We start from the raw sequence: 20,404 nt of genomic DNA on the forward strand, positions 1-20,404 counted from the left end.
GCACTGATAAGCACTTGGCAGTGTTTAATCTCCTCTTCCTGCAGCCTACCACAGTTGAAAGAACTCCTGTTTGTTTCTGGAAAATGTCTTGTACAGATTTCAATCTCCGATTTTTCACTCAAGCAGTTCTGAAATAATAATAGTACCTATGTAGTGGTTTGCTTTACTCTGTGACTTACATGTCACTTCTTGCATCTAGCAAAAAAAAGTCTTGCAATGGCTTCTCGGAATGACTCTGCCCTCATAGTAAAAATACTGCCTAGCTGATTTTTGCTCTGAAGCTGTTGAAGACACTATTTCATCTGCCAATAATAAAGAAGTAACTGACCTAAGTTACTCTCCTCTATTCACCTTGCTGTGATGGCAGAGTGCTGACTATACCCTTATTGCTCTATAAAGCAAAGTCAGATTTATGAGGCAAAATCTATGATAGTGTGATTCCAGCTAGACAAAAAGAAGCCCAGTATGAAAATTGCTATTCATATCTGTGATAGCCTTTGTCACAGAAAAGATAACCCTCCTGAGCTGAAAGGAATAAAATCACTGATGTAAATCAGGCTGCTACATTCAGGTCTCTCTAAGTTGTTAATGAACCTGGAAGAAAAAGGATACTTAGGAGAAATACAAAACAGCAAGACGTAAGTTGCTGGAGAAGAGGGAAGTACTTTTTTCATAAGATACTAAACTCTTGTACTGTAGAGTGCCCATCTTAAGCTGATGAACTCATAAACATGAAAGAGAGAAAGAAAGAACAGAGGAGGGAATTAATAAAATAGAGTATATCTAGCTGATAATAAATATTATTTAAAATATGATTTTATATTTTGATGCACTTATTCTGCAAAAATATAAAAAACGAAACCTGGTATGAAGTATATCACTAAGCTCTGTGATTTTCTTCTGTTTTTGCTGTCTCATGAATTTGATGGAATATTAATATTTTTCGAGTTTGTACATCTCCAATTTTCACTAGTAATTACCATAACTGCTTGTTTACATAGCAATAAAATGTATTTTGAGTAAGGCTTCAAATATAATCACTACAATTGCCATAAAATAAAAGATCATGAGCAATGTCAGCCTCACTGTCTTCCTATCAGAAAATCTATTTATCCTTTCTGCCATATTACAGGGTAACATGATAACTATTGATGTCCCACTACTTACTAAAATGTCATCAGACAAGATGTTGTCATAAGTTATTATTTTTAAATTGTTATTTAAAAGACATAAGATAAAAAAAACATTGTTGTTTTGTGGGGGAAAAGTAAGTGCTTATATCAAAATGGAGCTACACAATGTTAATATCAAGATTTAGTTCATACTTCTATCTGGAAAATTTATCAAATATTCAAATGATTGCAATCTTCAACAGTGCAACAGTGATTAAACGGTGAGGGTCATATATGGATATGGATTCATATTTAGTTTATACTCATTTCATATTAGTGTAACTCCATGTGGTTGCTGGAGCATGACTTTCTAACACACCTTTCTGGCAAGTGCTAGTGCTAGACAGAGCTAGCTGTTCTGAGCTTGCATATGTGAAATGGAGGTGATGGCCCACAAACCTGTTACTGAGATTCCTGGTGTTCAGAAGTCATCAGTAATCTTACCCCACATTGACAAAAAGGTAATTAAGCTCCAAATTCCTCCACACTTATTTATACTTACTTTTTGTCTGAGAAGGTCTTCAAATAAGATGTGTCTCATGATCAATACCTGGTTAGAGAAGAAGCCCATGAATTGCCTTAGGAGTGTAAGGGTTCCTGGCCAACCTGGGGATTGTATGACTGTTGTCATTTACTAGTGTCTAGTTTTCACATAGTTTTTTTAAACATGCAGAATTATCCTTGGCAGATTGCAATTCCACAGTCCAGGAGAGTTCTCTTCCCAAACTGTAAATATTATTTAAGGAAAAATAAGGGTGAAAGTTCATTTCTCAATGATACTTTGATTAGTTCTGTGATGATAATTATCCCTTTCCATTTTGACAAAAAAAAAAAATCGCAAATCAAAGTGCACTCCTCCAAACATCATCACTCATTTTATACTTCATAATAAGTCAATTTTATTTATGTAATTACTGCAACTGTACCACATCAAGCTGTAACGAGGTAATACCGTGAGCTATGAAATACCAACCTCTTTTGCATTTAATGAAGGAACTTTAAATGGTAAATTGCGACAGGCAATATTAGTAAGCCAATAAATGTGTTCCTTTTCTCTAAAATGGGGATAATGTCCTGCTGGAAGTTCTCTTTTGAACCTGGTCCTGACTCTTTTGTAGTGTTATTTAAATTATATAGTGGGGGTATAAATATGTTCCTATATTTCTGCCTCTAAAGGGAGTCATAATTAATTGATTTGATTTATCCTAGTCTTATGGCTAATGAAGACTAGGTGGCATTTCTCCAATGCACTCTTGGTCTTTCAAATAAGCTCCCTCTTAAGTCCATTTATTTTCTTAAACTTTCCAATTTGTTTTGCTAGGATACATTAAAAAAAACTTTTGATACGTATGTTAGTTGTTTTAATCTTAGTGCTACAAAGAACAAGAAAAACCTCTCAAGTAACACACAAGAGTTACTTTATAAAGTAACTAAAGTTGAACCACTAAGTAATAGTGACCACAATATAATTAACTTCAACATCCTCAGGGGAGAGATTGTACCAAAAATGAGGAAGCTAGTTAAAAAGACCCTAAAGTCACAAGTGAGGAAATTAAAATCCTTAGACTCAGCATGCAGGCTACTTGAGCAACCATAACAGTGTAACAGAAAGCATGCATAATCCTAAAAAAAAAAAAAAAAAAAAAAAAAAAAAAAAAAAAAGGAAGAAGAAGCTGACAGGCAAAATATAAGCAATATGTCTATGGGAACGTACAAGAAGTTAGTACAGTGAAATGTGTATTTTCCTGAACATCAAAATTGTCTTGTGAAGTCAATAGGGATAAAAAACAGTGGCTAAGATGCACAGTAGAGATTAGAAGGATGACAGAGGATTTGAGGGGCATATAGTCTGTCATGAAAACAAGATTTTTTTTCAAATATTAAGAAGAAGAAAGCCTGCAAAAGATTATGTAGGTCCAGTGTGCTATTTGGTAGAAGAATAAGGAAGCCTGATGTGAAAGCAATATTTTCTTCAAGTAGTAAGAATCAGCAAGCCTACAAATATTTTGTAGGTCCAGTGGGCTATTTGGCAGAAAAGTAAGAAAGCTAATGAGAACACAGAGGCACTGAAATGAGGGTAGATGACTTGTTTGCATTAGCATTTTCTGCATGGCTTTGGGGAAAATAGATATACCACCAGATATACCACTCTCTGTTAGGCAGTGGAGAGGGGGTTCTATCAAACATACAGGAGTTAAAATAAGATGTGCTGGAACAAGATCATAAATTACATAGAAACAGACTCCTAGAACTGTGGCATAATTTAATGAATTCCAGGAGAATTTAGGAAAGAAATTTCTGAACAACTATGAAGAATATGCAATCTGATTAAAATCAGGCTACTGAATATTTATGGTATTTAAGGTATGAAGGGTAGTTGAGTTTGGGGAATGTCAACATAGGCAGCCATGTGTATTAGTAATAAAAAATGGCTAAAATGGAATTACACATTGCTTAGATAAGGAAGATATAATCAGAATTAAATGACATATCTCGATGAAAGTACAATGTGTTTTTCTGGTTCCCCAGCATGACTGCCAACATATGTGCAAAACTATTTGCATGTTTTAAAATTTTCTCTATTTCCAACTAAAACCTGTCTCATACGCAGAAAGCTAGTAATAGAATAAATGACAATTTTTCAATATAGCAAAATTTGTTTGAGACTCACTTTAGATACACTCTATGCCTGTGTTAATGATCCAAAAGGTGGGAATAAACAGCAGTGTTACAAAAACTGCAGATGATGCAAAATTATTCATCTTCACAGAATCAACAAAGTAACTTACTAAAATGATGTAGTATACAAACTTAAAGAGACTATTTTTTCCATGAACTTCTGTGATCTACAAGATGTTGAAAACAATGTTGAAAAGAAACCTAAGGATACCATATGTAAGTGCATACAATACCTAGAGATATTGTGTGTAAGTAAATACAAAATCGTCCTGCCAGTTGTATTCCATAATATATACTTCCTTTTCGGTCTATAAAACCCTTGAAGTGCTTTAGCGAATCTGTGGAGTATATCCAAGAGAAGGGCTTGCTGTTTTGCAGTGTTGAACCTGCTCAACATAACTAGTTTCAATTATAGTGTTTTATGCAAAGTGATACAATCAGATTGCTAATTTGCCTCTACTAAATCAAATCTGATGAATTTATCAATTCTGTTAGAAAGTGGAAGAATGATAAAATGATTTATTGTAATAAAGCATAACAAGTTTTTAAAGGCAATTGGTCAAAGAGCACCCACACTATCTTTTGGGAAAGCATGTTGCTCAAACTTGCTAAGTTAATATTCCATAGCTGTGAGTGGTTCTGGCATTCAGATTGATTCTATTCCTTGGCAACATTATTATCTCTTGCACTCTTATGCTGCAAAATTGCTTTTTCATACAGTTTTAAATGTTTCTACTTCTAAAAAATCTCTACTCTTTTACTTCCTTTGCTTCTTCTCTCAGAAACTGAATAATCATTACTGTGCTGCTTTCATTACATCACTGGTTAGCCATCACATTGATAAGATAATAGTGTGCATAAATCAAGTGTGTCCTAGGTTTTTTGTATATCTATAATGATTGATTGCTTTACATACTTGCACCGAAAGTCTCACTAGTAGCTGACTTAGTCTGATCTATATACAATCTAGACCTCTTCTGTGTTAAAGCTGGGCAGTAACGCTCCAATTTGATCTTCCTTAGCACATCAGCATTCTGAGCTGTTATCTGAATTCATCTTTCTGACATTTTGTCCTCCTTGTTTTCCATGACCCTATTTTCTTCTGCTGCCTTTCTAATCACTTCAACACTGCTCCTTTTTCTTTTCTGATATCACATCTCCAACTTTCTAAAGGTATTTTGTAGAGCTGTTTTTTTGCTGCCTTCTTCTCTCCCATTAAATCTTGTTTTGGTGTAATCTCATCATCCAACACGGATTCAGCGATTATCTGTGTTGCCAACTGACAGATCTAGTTATTTATTCCAAACCCATCTCTTCCTGTCCAAACTAAAATCTCACCCTGTTTTCTTGAAATCTCTTTGTAGATGCTAACTATTTTCTGTTTTTCAGAATGGGACTAAAGAGAGCTCTTTGAATCTCTCCCCTTCTGTCGGCCCTCCTTGCTGCCTCTTCTCTCAATCACCAAGTGCCTACTTCTTCTTATTCAGGCTCATAATCATGTATCACAGTGCTTGTTTTTTGAAAATGTATTTTACTTGAACAAAGTCCAAGATGCTTTACATTCTGGAAAAAAGAAGGGGGGTGGAGGGTGGGAAATAACAATTAAAGTCGAGAGCAAGTAAAAGTGATACAGTAAGAAGCATGAATATTGAAGTATTCTAGCTGCATACAGGAAAGTTAAGGCACAAGTAAAAATAAAGCAACCTTCTTCTGTGTTGCCCTCTGGCATGCTTTAACAGTGACCTCAAGGAGCCACATCTAGATAGGAGAGAGAGTTCACTTTCCATGGCCCATTCAGCCCTAAGCTCCTCTGTGAATTTTCCCAACATGGGGTCCAATTAGTGCCACTTGTGTTGGTGAATTTTTTTAGAGACCTGCTGAAAGCAACAGGAATGAGATTCTCAGATTAACTTTACACAGGCACTATACAGCTCCTGAGCCCTAGTCTATCATTTTCATTCAAGGTAGATTTTGACTGATTTTGATTAAGTAATGCAGTAATGAAAGGTCCATCTTTTTATTGTTTTTCTTATCATTACTGAGTTTATGTTCCTGCCATCTCTTTTCAGTCTGTATTTTATTTCCTTTTCTATAATTTAAGAGTAGTAATATTCACTACTTAAGTGTTTATGGTTATATCAGTGAAAAACAGCTAATCTTTAACTTCTAGAGTTCACCTGCTGCTGAACTAGCAAAACCCATATAAATCATTCCAATGAGTGCCTTGAGAAATGCTGAGTCCCAAGTTAAGCGTTATAAATGCTGGAAAGAAGCAGAGCTGAAACTAAATATAGGTCCAGCTAGAAGTTAAAAGACAAAAAGCCTATTTATAAACAGAAATTAAATTACACTAGCATAAGAAAAAGGGATAAAAAACTTCCTTGCAGCATTGTCCAACCATGAATCCAGGATGTGAAACCTTGTTCTCCCATGATCGTTTTCACTTGATAAGACCCAAATATATTATCTATAAAAAGATAAGGGAAAGAGGAGAAGAAATCTGAGCAAAATTAGCCTCCTGCTAAGAGGGCCCTGGGTTATCATGCCTAAATAGTCAAACGTCAAAGGAAAACACATGCAATTCTCTGATATTGAGCTAGAATATACTAACTGTTAAATTATCACTATATCTTTTGGACTGAATGCTGTTTAAAATACAGCAGAAACTACTGGCATTGTAAAATGTTTATGGATTATTTTATGATCCCAATTGCAATGCAGACATCTTTTGTGCTGTTCAATATTTTAAGCTGAACTATGTTGTTTAGTAAATGATTAAGACAAAGGAGAGAAAGATTTGTGAATAAGCAAAATGATTGGTGCACCTATTTACTGTCTTGTATCAGATGAAGAGGTAGTACTCAAAAATATTTTAAGAAAAATTGTTCCTTGCCATGTATATTTATGCTCACCTAGTGATAGCCAGCAAATACTCTGTTGGGGAAGCTGAAATAATGAAGTAAATGTCTTAGAAGCTGAGGTAGAAAGTGGTGACTGCTCTAGCTCAGCTCACTAAGCCACTGAGATGCAGGACTCCCTGCCAGTCCAACAGCAGGAACACCCGGCGTGCCCATTTGGTCCCTTGTGACAACCTGTTAAGGTCCGAAGGGGTAAGTGGCGGTGAAGCACAGGGTACGTAACTAACGCAGGGGTTGTCCCTAGCGTGTGGATGGAGCAGAGGGCTGCATCAGTGTCTCGTGCTAATGCAAAATACACGTATCTACTCCGATACCGACTTTAGCAATCTGCTATGAAACTAATACTACTAAAACCTTCTAAGAAGTCCCATCATATCTCTGAATTTCCAATTGCTTGGGGTTTTTTTTCCCTCTTTTTCTCTCTTTTTCTTTCTGTGACGTGCTTGTTGCAAAAAAGAACAGTCTTTCACTGTTACTGGCACAGTGTTTACAGGGCTTAATATATACCTGTGGCATTTGCATCTGTGCTCAATCAAACTGCAATATATAGATACATTTAATCTTAAAAATCATATAAAATCGCCTCTTTCTCCTTTGCTCTCTCCTAATAGCAGATCAGCACAAGGGGGTTGCAGAGGGATGTGTGTTACAGGCTGCCTGCAGGACCCTAGCGGACTAGGCTGTATTTAATGAGCGCGTCTTCACTGACAGATTCATTATTTGTGTTCGGTCGCTTCAAGTCAAAACTGATTAGTTACACTTACTGCAGCAAAGATTTAATGATTTTATTGTTTATCTTCAATTTATTTTGATTAACATCTCCGTTCTTTTCATTGCAAGTGCAATTAGGTGTAATATAACAGCGACTACTTTAATTTTGCTGAAATTAAGATGAATAAGTGATGGATTATGGCACATTGTTTAGCAAATAAATCATAGTTAAGAGGACTGTATTAGTAATAAATGAAAAAACAGACAATCTAATTAAAATGCATGGAGCTGATAGTTCAAGTTTCCAGAAATGTAATGAATTTTCATTTTACAAATAAACTAGATTTAAGTGTACTACTTATTTGGTGAAAATCAGATGACAAAAAAGCACATGTGTTGCAAACAATCTTAATTTCTTGTTTATATTGGTAGAAGGAAGTACAAGCAATGAAATGAAGGTATACATTTTAGTTTTTTTAGGAGTTAGCATTATTTTGTCAGGAAATACTGCAATTAAAGAGTGGCTAAAAACAGAGACTGAAGGACTGAAATGAGAAGAGAATCTCATTAGTTCAATTCTCACATGCTCAGACTTCAGCACTTTCTGCAACAGATGAATATTCTCCAAGTCCCAGCCACAATTTTCCTTTAAGTTCATAAGGTTCAGTTCTGTGCCATACAGAAAAACCCTCAAGACACATAGGATAGAAGAAAGAACTAACATGAAGAAAACTGAACCCAACAAACAGTGAGCAAATCAAGATTGTCCTACACAAGCATCCCCAAATCATAGGGCAAATAGCAGGGCAGCAATCCTGAAGCCAGCTTACTGTGGGGGTCGTATGGGCTTAACTTCTGATAGAGGAAAACCAAGAGGAAAACGAACCCCTCAGAATCAGAAACTTTATCCCTCTGATGTTAAAAAGACCTTGTATTTGACAGGACAGCTTTGAAGATAAAGACGAAGCACTCTCCAGCTACAGGCTGTTCGACACCCCACACTGCTTTCTGCAATGCACTTCTCTTCAGTTTCTCAGAGTTCAATCATATTAGAGAGGATAGAGGGAAGTATTTTTTAGTATTTTGTGCTCTATTTTTGGTGCTGTTGTGCCTTCCCCAGGCTCTCTTTGCAGAGCCCGCAAGAGCTAGCTCCGTTCGACATATTTCCATCATCACTCTTACCCACCACACTATGTCAGATTGGTCACTTGCTCTGTGCTACAAAACATGTAAATTGGCTAATAAAAATGTACGTTGATTCCCTTGACTGCACATATGAAACATCCCTAAACTAAGAGATTGCCACTAAATACGAGAGGACAAGGAGAGACTTTTCCCCTTTTCTTAACATGCACGATTCATTTTTTGTCCATAGGAAGATTTTATTCCAGGGAATGAAGGTTAGTGAGGACTAAAAGAGATCAAAATATGCTCTATTAAGACCTTTTTTTGACTTTCTTCCTCCTTTGTATTAAGGATTGGAGGGTGCGGGGGAGTGTGAGGAGAGAAACGAACAGAATGCAATCCTCTAAGACCACAAAACCTGCAAGAGAGTGCTCTGCTCTTCTGGCACTTTTTAAATGCTCCTCTAGTGTTGTCGTCTCTTTTTTTAAGAGTTCTAAACCATTTTTTATTATTCAGATGGAAGCCATTATTGAAAGAACTTGTTATAACTTAGTAATTATTGTTTCTTTGTTTCTTTGTTGTTCTACTTTATTTCAAGTTTTATCACTGTTCATTCCTTGGAAGGATATTCCATCATTTCTGGATGCTGTACATCTTTGGATTCTCTTATGTGGCCTCAGCAGAAAACACAAATCTAAAAAGCAAGAAATGTTATGTAAAGTAAACATGAACCAAAAGATTGTGGAAATTGCAGGCTATAAGGTTAAGATTTCTTTTTTAGCATTTATTTTTAGCATTTATTTCTGTATAAAAACATGAAAATCAGTGGCAATGCAATTTTGTTTCAGCTAAGGATCGACCTTGTGGATTTAAATGGATTTTTAAAATCATATTTTAGCAAATGCCTGAAAAAAAGAGATATTTGAAAAATAATGGCTTTAGTTTTCCTGTCCTATGGCTATAGTGGAAAAAAAAATATGAAGCCAGTTTTGCTAGTGTAAAATGAATAAATGGAAGGCTGCTTAGGTGCAATGAAGAGCTTCTAAGGCCTACTGCCTTTGTTCTTGATTATATTGATCAGATTTGCTAATTAAATTAAAACAGGCAGCTATTCCTAAGTGTATAAAAAAAACAAATACATAAATAAATCTGGGTACATGTGACAATATTATATATGAACTTATTTCCAATTATTTCTGTGTTTTGCAATCCTTTCTCTACTATTATTTTCAATATTTGTTAAATAAATGGTTGGTAGGAAAAGAGTGCAAGAGGGAGATAGAGAAGAGATGATGCTAATGACCAAATCAACCTGTAAAAAGCAGCCCTGCTCTGACTGGAGCCCCAGTCATCAGCTGAGTGTCATGTAGGAGAGCCAGGAAGAGCTGGGGGAGGCTGTGGAGGGGTTGGCGAGCTGGAGACTGGCAGCATCATTGGTTTGAACAGGCCGTGATTGATTTGTCACCAGAGGCCCATTTGACTGGGCGAAAAGCCCTTCTGATCTCAATCTCTCCCTGCCTCCTTACCTCTGCTGTCCCTTTTTCCCTCTCTACATTTTGATGCTGGCACAGCAGCTGGGCAAGGGGGCTCAAGTTGAGGCTGACGCAGAGCAAAAGGGTTGAAGGTCACTGCTGCTGAAACCCTATAACGACTGACAGGGGAGATCCAGCTCATCACACTTTTCACTTCCTATCTTTCCTCTAGAACCCTCGAGGTTTGCAAAGCCCCAGATACCCAGACACACAAATACACAACACGCCATCCCCAAACACACACACGACCAAAGCCTCTCAGCTCTCCTTTCCTCCCTCTCTCCCTCTCTCTCTCTCACACGCACACACACACGCACACACGCGCACACACTCTCTCCCCACCCCTTTCACCTTCCTGTTATCTGTGGCTGGGAGAAACCTCTAGATCTACAAATATTAATTACAAAGGACAACGAAAGGTAAGAAGGCGTCAATTATCCAAAGGTGTCGTGATGTTATTTCAAGTCAATTGCAAATGTGTGAGAGGGGAAGATTTCGCCCCAGTGATTCCTGCCTGCTTGGCTGATGGGGACCGGAGCCGATTCCTTCCCAGAACTGCTGCAGCTATGCCTCAAACCACACACTTTCCAGCAGGAGCCACCAGCACGGGCCTTTCCGAATTCTGTCTTTATTTCATTCATTAAGGGCATTAGGCAAGTTGGAATTTGTATGAAAAGGATCCTATGGGAATACTGTCTCCAGGGTAGGTATTTTCATGACTTTCCACATCCTGGGGCTCTCGCTGTCTCTCTTCTCTTTCTCTCTTCTGTTAGATGGAGATTTAAAGGGGTTTGCCCTTGTCTTCCAGCTAATCTGGGGAAAGGAAATAATTCCTAGTGGCATATATTGAGTGAAATGCAATTTTATTTATTTTATAAAGCGGCAATTACTAACTAAGAAAATATGAGATTTTTTCTGCTTAGGTTTGATAATTTTATTATTCCTGACTGTTTGCAGGTTTTTTTTTTTTTCTACACAAGATTTTTTTAAATGACAATAGCCTGCATTATCCTAAAAGAAAGAGGTACCGAACTGGACAACAGCAAAATAATATTAATCAAACAAAGGCAGACTTATTAAACGGGCTGTTGTGTTCCCATAAAAGCAGGACAATCTCCGGACTCTGTCTCATTTCACTTGGCAAAGGAACATGGCATCAGTTTTTTAACTTTAAAATAGTTTAATGAACACGAATGGAGAAATAATTTTTCTGTGTATTTAGCAGTCTATAAAGAAGAGAGAATGCTTTAACTTTGATCGCCACAATTAGTTCCCTGGGTATCTAGAGGGGAGCAGGGCAGCCCTGGGAGCCTCAGTTCTTTAGATACAAAAGCATTTAGATCGCTTTAGAGCAGTTAATCCTGAGACTGGCTAGGGTCCCTTTTGTTTTCTAACTCCATTGTGGGTTTTGTTCAGTTTTTTCTATTCGCATGATTGACTGCCCAATGGATGCTAATTATCCAAATGTCGCTTCTGTCCTTTGAGTGACTTTCTATGTATTATGGGCAACTGTCATGCATTCTGTCATTCTATATCATATTACATGTATTATCATATGAAAATGGTTCTCTGCATAAAGGAAGGTGTCTGAACCAGCAGATGCTGCTGATATTTAGAGGACTTGCTTAATTTGAATGGATTTTCTATAGAAAAATCGGTCAGAAAGCATATAGGGGAGAGTCAGAAATGGGAAGTTTATCAGGTAATTATTTTTGTCCTTTTGCTGTTTACATGATAACGTACAAAACATTAACTGTCTCTGCTTCTGAAATCTGCAGCCACCTTGCTCCTCTCAAACCAAGCAACCCGTCTGTATTTATTAGAGTATGACAGCTTAAGCTAATTAAACGGATATCTGTCTAAAATAATAAGCCCAGAAAGTTAGAATAAACATTATGATTATAAGCAGAAAAGGCAGCTATACAAATGTAGCATCAATGTTATATTTTAATGATAATCTGAAATTTCTGTGTGAAAAACAGTGAATGCGGAATTGCAAACAATAATAAAGTTCTGCAAAGACATTTTTCACTGTAAATATATTTTTTACTTAGATCTTCATCTGTTTACATTGTAGTTAAGAAGGATGAGGGTAACACAGCTGTGAAATTGCAAATTTATTTATTTTTTACAAATCTGAACATATACTTAAATGAATATCAAGGGAAAGTTTTTTTGCTACAATATTTCCACTAAAATAACCTTAACACACCTTGGTGTAATGTGCATGCCAGCACTTAACAGGAATGCAAGATTTATAACGGTAGAGCTTTTTAGATTTGCACTCTGGGGTCCATTGAATCCATAGGCACATCCAGAGTTTCCTCTCTTAAAACATTAGGACAGTGTTTTATATTTGCCATTGATATAAAGTATGGTGGATGTATAACACTGAAATTAATGATCCTGTGCTTCATCAAATATATGTGCAGTAAGTTTCCATTAATGGTAAAGCTCAATCATGGGGAATATATACTTTATTAAACAACGAAAGGGTACTATGGAAAAGCTTGCTCTGCTGCATCAAGGTGCTTTGAAATTTTACAATGATCAAATATACATGATCAAGCTGTGCTTGTTAGGATACGAGTGGCTCAGAACGGTCAATGGTTATTGATCAGACTGTTAAGTATTTGTTCACGATTCTTTGTATCCCAAAAGGTTCAGGGAAATGAACAGTGAAAAATTGCATCAGAGCCCACCTTTGTCTGAGACGGATGTATCAAAATAGAGCATGTGTTTGCCACATATATTGGAAAATTTTGGTGGTAAATGATGACACAGTACAGAGATTAATATGTATATTTTTAATAGTCTCCAGTAAACTGTAAATGCTAATTCAAAAATGTAAAGACAGTCTTTGTGGAACATGCATAGTGAATTATTGATAAGAGCAGATTTACACATTAAAAAAGATACATTTATAGCTTATTCATTGACCCTTATATTTTACCTTACATTTTGCTCATGTCAAAATATTTTGAACTGCAGTTACAATAACAGCAGTTTAATAGAATTCATGAGGTGAAAAGGAAATTTTCTGTTGCTCTTACAAAATATCAAACACAACTGAGGTGCAGTTACTAGCTTTTGGTAAATGAATAGATATTACTTCTCATGAATAGTTCCAGTTAATTATTTTCTTATCTAATACCATTTGGCAAACAAACCAAATTATTCAAATGGTAATTCTTTTTTGTTTCTTGAGATTTCAGCAGTGTCTAGTTCTACATGTCCATCATATGTATTATTTATTATTTTAAAATTCACTATAATGTTTGTTCCATAATTCAAAATACTACTCATGTTGAAAGAGAGTGGCTAATGTATAATTCTTGCAAAATCATATGAGGCATACTTGATTTCATTTCATTATACTGTACATTATATAAATTCACAGGATCTTCCCTGAACAAACAGATCTCAGAAGATAAGGTTACTGTGAATTAAAGAAAAATACTGAACCCAAAGAATTATTTCTGCAGATATTTGCCTCCAAGAAATGGTAACATATGTCTGTGTCTGCATCTACAAACAGATAGAAGGATACACACACATATGTTCATTCACACACACATATAGCCACATACAGTCCCATATCTAATACATATTTATATAAACAAATTTACATACTCTATCTCTTGTAAATCTTAAGGCCAGCAATACATTATTGATGTCCTATTTTCAGGCCTTAGTTTTCCTAAAGTTTCTTAATATTATTCCAACCAAAAGCTACATTGAAATTAGTCAGCCACATTTATACGAAAAGTTTGCAAGGCATAAAATTGGCAAAACAGCAGGGATTGGTTGGAAATGCCCTTTCACCTGACTGTGTCTGACCCGCCACTTAATTAATCTGGTCTTGTTGGAGAGCTGACAGTGTTAAAGATAAGCAGCCCAGCGAACAAAGCCCAAGGCACTTGAGAAGTTGAAAATACATAGAGTCCCTTTCATAAAATAATTTTGCTTAAATACATTTATATGATTCCACACTTACTGTTTCGCATTTTATCTTACCGGATTTCTTCTCATTGCAAATATTTACATAGACAAGACTCCCTGGTTTTCACGTGTAGCTTCATCTGCTTCGACTGCGCTGGCCATAGCACTGTAAAGTTTGCGTGTGTTTTCCATAACTGCCCTCTGTGTTCTGAAATCATCTCTCAGAGACGTGCGGTGGGCATTCAGGTAGTCCGGATGGAGGTTTATAGTGACAAAATATTGACTGGACTTGGTATTCAGTTATGGAGGATGACGTTAGTGCCACAAAAATCTCTGTGATGTACAGGGAATAGTTAATTAATTAAAGGACCTGCTAATTGCTACTTGAGGTACTGTGCTGAGATGATGAAGAGTGCTTGGTACAAGGTTAGGATCTCAATTTTGAGAGAACATTTTCATTTAAAAGATTTCTTTAAAGTACATCCTAATTTTTAATGTTTTTTCAGGTTACTGTATCTAGTTCAGACTCAAGTGTTCAATTGAGTTTCAATTAATTATAATATATAGTCAGGGTTCTTTAGCTGGGATAGATTGATGGAGAAGCTTTGTTTCATTTGGTGCAGGTGGCACTGTTTAATAAGCACAGGAGTGAATAATGTAGTGTTTGCAAAGAGAAATAAATGCAAAATAGAGAGGTGCAATTAGATCAACTCAGAGAAATAAAGGATAAATAATAAGTGGCTAGGTATCTTGCAAAATATCAAATGAAATAGTAATTAGTACCTGATTTAAAACTGCCATTTTAATGTATTATTATCTAAAAACACTGCTTTAAAACAAATCTGGTAAGGAAGTCTTCTGCCTTCATTAGGCAAGCACATTTCAATATCTGAAAAATGGCAGACTGTTCAAACCCTCTGTGTTATTCTTCTGATACTGAGTGCAGAATAGGGTCTGAATGTACAGCAGGGATTTCAACAATGAACTTCTAAATTGTATTGTAAAATGTCTTAACCTTTGATGTTCTTTAATTGTTGCTATCTTGTGTTGGAGAAAAAGATGTTCAATGGAAAATTAGTCCTTGAAAACTTGCAAACCACTGTCTAAAATTTAATAGCAAAGGAGTTTCTTTACGCTTTTCATGTATGCACTAGATATAAAATAAAGTTGCAGGAGATCATTTAAAAGAACCACTAAACTGGGGATAGAATTGTGATAAAAAGGGAATTTCTTGAGAAAGGAAGTCTTCTAATTGCACACAGGAAAATAAAAACAAGTATATAGGACTGAAAATAACAAATAGCAGCTAAGGAGACTGGTATTTGACTTTAAAAATATGTGGTAGCTGAGAGGATACTCTTGTGAGCTACTTAACAAAAGAATGTGACTGTATTAGGCATTTCAGCAACACTTCTGCAACTAAAAATTTTAGCTGTAGACAGATTTTCCACAGACGATTCCCCCCTACTGCTAACCTCTTAAATACACCTATAAAATACAAAATGTTCCCAATCACCTCCAATAAAGGAAGCTTCCTTACATTAAATGCATCTAATATTTGTGTTAGAAATCTGAAGTGCTTTCTGATGTGGTTAAATTCACAAAGAAAAGTGCCTGTAGAACAGAGAGGAATGTATTGCGCACATCACTGAATATTTGCAGATGGATAGAGAGCTGTGGAAGTTTACTTAGAAAATATGGAATGAATCATATTCTGAGTCCCTGCTTATTCAGAGGAGGCAGCACTGGAGGAGCCTCTCTCACAAGCCCTGCTGCTGTTCTGCAGCCATGTTTACCAAATCCGGGATGCACCCAATCAGGGCAGCTCCCAAACCTCCACGATTGGTTGATGTTGAACTTGTAAAATGTTTACGAGTGAGTGTTTGCCTGGTAATGTAGCCCTGGGTGCCCTGCTGTCAGCATGGGATGAGTGGTACCACTGCACACAGGAGCGTGTGGAGGGGCGAGGGAAGGGGAACCAGGGAGCCACGCGCGACTCTCTCATCTAAATTCTTTAGGTGCGCCTAGACTAAATAGTTTTCATTGAAAAAAATGCCTTCACTGCACTGTTAAACAAAAGAATAAATAAAAAAGAATTGTCCATTTACAGTAAAAATGTGTTTTTGCAAAGAATTTTATTACAGTTATTTGAGCTTCAACTGTAGAGCAACCAGGTTAGCAAAACAGCCATTAAAGTCTGGAGTAAATAGATTAAACATAAATTGCTATTAACATCTACACTGCTAGATGAAAGAAGAAACATTTTCCCCTTCTTTAGCATATACTATGCCTGAAATTTACTGAAATTGTTAGCAATTGCCACTTCATATTTTGTAAAAATCATTCTATTTAAGTTACTATTTACTATAGTAGATGCTCCAGTCAAGCAACCAGATCCAAAGACACCACTAAAAATCTATATTCCCTAAAATAACACTCCACTCTTATCTAAAATATACAGCTACTGACCTCCGCAATCGTATTTTCTTTACCAATTCACTGTAATAAAAATGAACATTTTGTCATCACTTTGGGAAATTGTGCCAAACACCTTAAAACACATGTCACATGCCAACTTTACTTCATTTTTCTCCTCAGGGAATAGATACATCTGGAATCATAATCACAGATAAAAACCTTGACAAAATTGCACATGAGCCAGCCCCTCTCCCCAACACCTACCTTTTCATAACATTTAATACAATATTAATATCGGTTACTAAAAAGGCTTCCAACCTTTACATTTCTGACATAACATGTTCAAACCTATATTTCACACTTCTTGTTCTGTTTTAAGTTCAGTGGATTTAACAGGACTCTGGAGAGAAGATCATGTGGTTGAAGATTTCCCTCCCTCTTTGACACCCGTAGAGGCAGTTTTGGAATTGTTTAAATAGCTGTGGCTATATAAACTAAAATATGTAAGAGATCTTATTTCTGTCTCACTTGCATAGATACATGCTTGCATTTTTATCTGAAATCCATTGCCTGACAAATAATTAGGGACAAACAATTAGTGCACAACATCTGGGCAAAACATTCAGACTATTTTCCTTTTAAGCTTTAGTATTTATTTTTGTGCCTATTCCTAGTTTCCCAAATACAATTGACTAATATTATAGAAGAATATTGTTTGGTGTTCTTCAGCAGTGATTGACAGTTTTTCAAATCAAAATAAAACACGTTCTTTGCTGATCGCTTTCTTTAAAGTGTGCTCTTTACACTGTCTTCAGCTTGGTTTGCTTCTGAGACAGCTGCAAATTTTATTCTGTCTGGGGTGAATGGTAAAAGTACACTTCTAGTAGAGCCTATGCTCTCCTCAAAATACATGGCTTAGGTAATGTTTGATAGCTAATGTCTGGACTGAGATTTTACTGTATGCTTTTATAAAACACTCATTAGTTGGTATTACAAAGAAATGGAATTTGAGAACTTTGCAAATTTTCATGTATTATTGTGTTTGTAATTAATACTGTGCGGGAAGTATCCAAGGTGGCTTGCTGTATGTCTTTGTTCGGGTTAGAATGGCGATAGCAACCTCTTCTTGTTATATATTTAGCAGCTTTGAAAGACATTTTTTTAAACAGCAAATGTACTAGACAGCTTTAAAGCAAAGGACATTAAATGGGTTGCCAATTACTCATTCAACAGCTCTATGTGTGTGAAAAAAATGCCTACCACCAAATTTTCCTGAGACAATCCACTTAGATTTCCTGTGACTCACACACCGTTTTTGCACTAACTGGATAAGGATGGTGATCATTCAGAAAGAGAAACAGATATAAAATATCTCTTACCAGTGAATACTAAAAACGTCTTTACAAATGCATTCATTACAGTTTGGGGACAGCATCTGTGACAAGAATGTCCTATTTTTAAACTGTATGGTGTTTCTTAATAAGATTATTTCATTATTCTCTTTCACTTTAAAATGACCCGAAATGTCTCATTTGTTATATAAAGAGCATAAAAAGTGATATACAAGTGGAATAATAATTCCCTTGAATCATTTCAAGTCAGTCTATAGAGCCTCTGAATCCGAAGCCTGCTAGTCTCTCTCCAGCAGCTCAGGGAGATGAAGAGCTGAGCTCCACTTGCTGACAAGAAACAAACTGTCTCACATTTTAGGAGAACAACATCACTGCCTATAAAAATGAAGAAGAGACAAAATAAATAAAACCAGTTAATGTTGTAGTTAACTTGCAAATCAAGTAAATCTGTTGGTACAGTATTTTAGAAATAAATGATAACAGCATCACACCAAACACACATTTCTGAACATATAAGCATTCTGATTTTGATTTAATGGTATATCAGCGTCAACTATTGCTTCCTTTGCTGGTACACACTTCCTGATGCCTACTGTGAAGGGTGCCCATATTTACAACTGAGTAAGATGATTAATTACACCTTGTCAATCACGGTGCATGAAGACATAACACCACAGCAGACAATGAAGAAGATGCCTGAAGCTACAATTACATTTTAATTCATAGTTTATTGTATGTCCCGATATATTGCAGTCTAATAACCGTAGGGGCATCAAAAACATATGAGATATCAATCACTCTGCCCCCTGGTCTTTCATGTTTATATTATTCCACAGCCTTTAAATTACCATAAGTAGTTACTTATTTTCTAAGCTTTCTTCTGTCTTACCTTTTGCTTCCATTTATCTCTTATTCTTAGTACCTTTATCCAAGAGCTATAAAGTATTGGTGGAAGTTTGTAGTTCACTTAAAATCTGCAACAGCCAACCTGAAGGGCAGCAATTAGCCAGGCCAGCCCAGGCTGGTTGCCTTTGTTGCAGGAGGCGTCGATTCTTTTGTTCTGGCTTAGTCACGGTAGCTGGGTGGAAGCTGGTACCTCATTATGTGGTTGGTCTGTTTGTCTGGTAGGTAGCAGATGGCACTGGAGATGACGTTACCGAGAGAGGCAGGCTAGAGAAACTCAAGACCTGTGATTTGTTCACCTGTCACCTATAACAAAATACAGGTTAAAAGACTTTATTATTTTAGCTGCATTTCTTTTTTAAAAAACGAAAAAACCCTCCTTTCAAACGAGCCCGTATCCCATTCTAAAAGATTATTTTGCTATAGCGATTTTTCTGTAGCTCATTATTCCGTGCTATCCCCGATTTTATTCAGAACAATGTAAATGTCATTCATGTGTCAGTGTGTACATTAGCAGCTTTGTGTTTACATTCTGTTACTTTCCTTGTGTTTTGGTAGCCAGGGTTGGATGTCTTCTCGTGTTTGCATATCCATTAAGGAGACAATCAGGGATAGCCTGGGAGCGGGGGTCATGCCAGCCCTCCGTACAGTGCCATGGGGACCATCGCTCCCCAGCACCCGGGCAGTGCGGCCGGATGAAATATTATCCATTAATTACATAATATATATATAATCTTTATGGTAATTAGCAGTGTCAGGTGAAGTATACGAATCCGTGACCTCTTAAAACTCTAAATACGCGGAGAAAGTATGTAATCAATTACATGATAGGGTATTACACTGGCATTAAAATGCTTAAGGATAATGGGGTGTTCAGCTCTGTGGAAATAGCAGCAAATGGTCTAAGTAAAGGCAAGGCAAAGGTGCCCACGGCAGCGCGCGGTGCTGCAGGCGCCGGCGGGGTGAGCTCCGGGCCGGCAGCTCACAGATGGCACCTGCAGAGTCTTGCAGCGTAAGGCAGGAAGGGATACACCCCTTTTACCATCATGTTCTGCAGCTCCAATAATGAGAAAGTTGCTCTTTCCAATCTGAATTAAAGCACGAGTTTCCGTTGCTTCCACGCTCGGATTTTGGGGCAGTGTTTGGGTAGCTCCCCCCGCCGCTCGCGGGGACTTGCGCGCTGGATGCTCGCGGGCCCCCAGGGTCTCGGGGCCGTTCCACCCCTGCGAGCGGCGCTTCCCCCGCGGCCTGCGAGGCTGCGCGGAGCGATGCGCACAGGTGTGCGGGGGGGCAGCACTGCGGCAAGGGCGTCCCGGGACGCGCACAACTGGCCATGGGTACAAGAGGAGTTGGCGGGTTAGCGAAGAGCGAGCTCCTGGCCGCGCTGCACCTGCCAGAGCGCGCAGCGCCCGCGAGGCGAGGCGGGCACTGGGGCCGGGGCTGCGCGGCCGCGCTGCCCCCCTTGCGCTCCGGAGCTCCGACCCCCGCGACACGCGAGCGCGGCCTCGCTGCTCCCCCGCAGCGGGAACCGGCTCGTCGCGAGCCCTCCCGGGCATCCTGCGGGCCCTCGGAAAGGAGCGCGGAGCCCCGCAGGCCCCTGGCACCGGGCGACGCCCGCGGTTACGGCGTGGCCGGCGCCGCCTTCGCGGAGC

The 20,404-nt window shown here is 37.6% G+C and overlaps 1 protein-coding gene across 1 annotated transcript in view; it reads left to right on the forward strand.

Annotated features, from left to right (window-relative positions):
* Window positions 1-10,534: 10,534 nt before the first annotated feature.
* LHX2 (LIM homeobox 2) overlaps window positions 10,535-20,404 on the forward strand; it is a 28,134-nt gene continuing 18,264 nt past the window's right edge. Inside the window, exon 1 of the mRNA XM_088525472.1 lies at window positions 10,535-10,556. The gene's annotated coding sequence lies outside the window, so the exon portion shown is untranslated. The remainder of the gene's footprint in view (window positions 10,557-20,404) is intronic.

Source organism: Tinamus guttatus, unplaced genomic scaffold (assembly GCF_059628265.1).
Source record: "Tinamus guttatus ecotype Peru unplaced genomic scaffold, ASM5962826v1 Tinamus_guttatus_pri_ptg000226l, whole genome shotgun sequence".
Taxonomy (NCBI): domain Eukaryota; kingdom Metazoa; phylum Chordata; class Aves; order Tinamiformes; family Tinamidae; genus Tinamus; species Tinamus guttatus.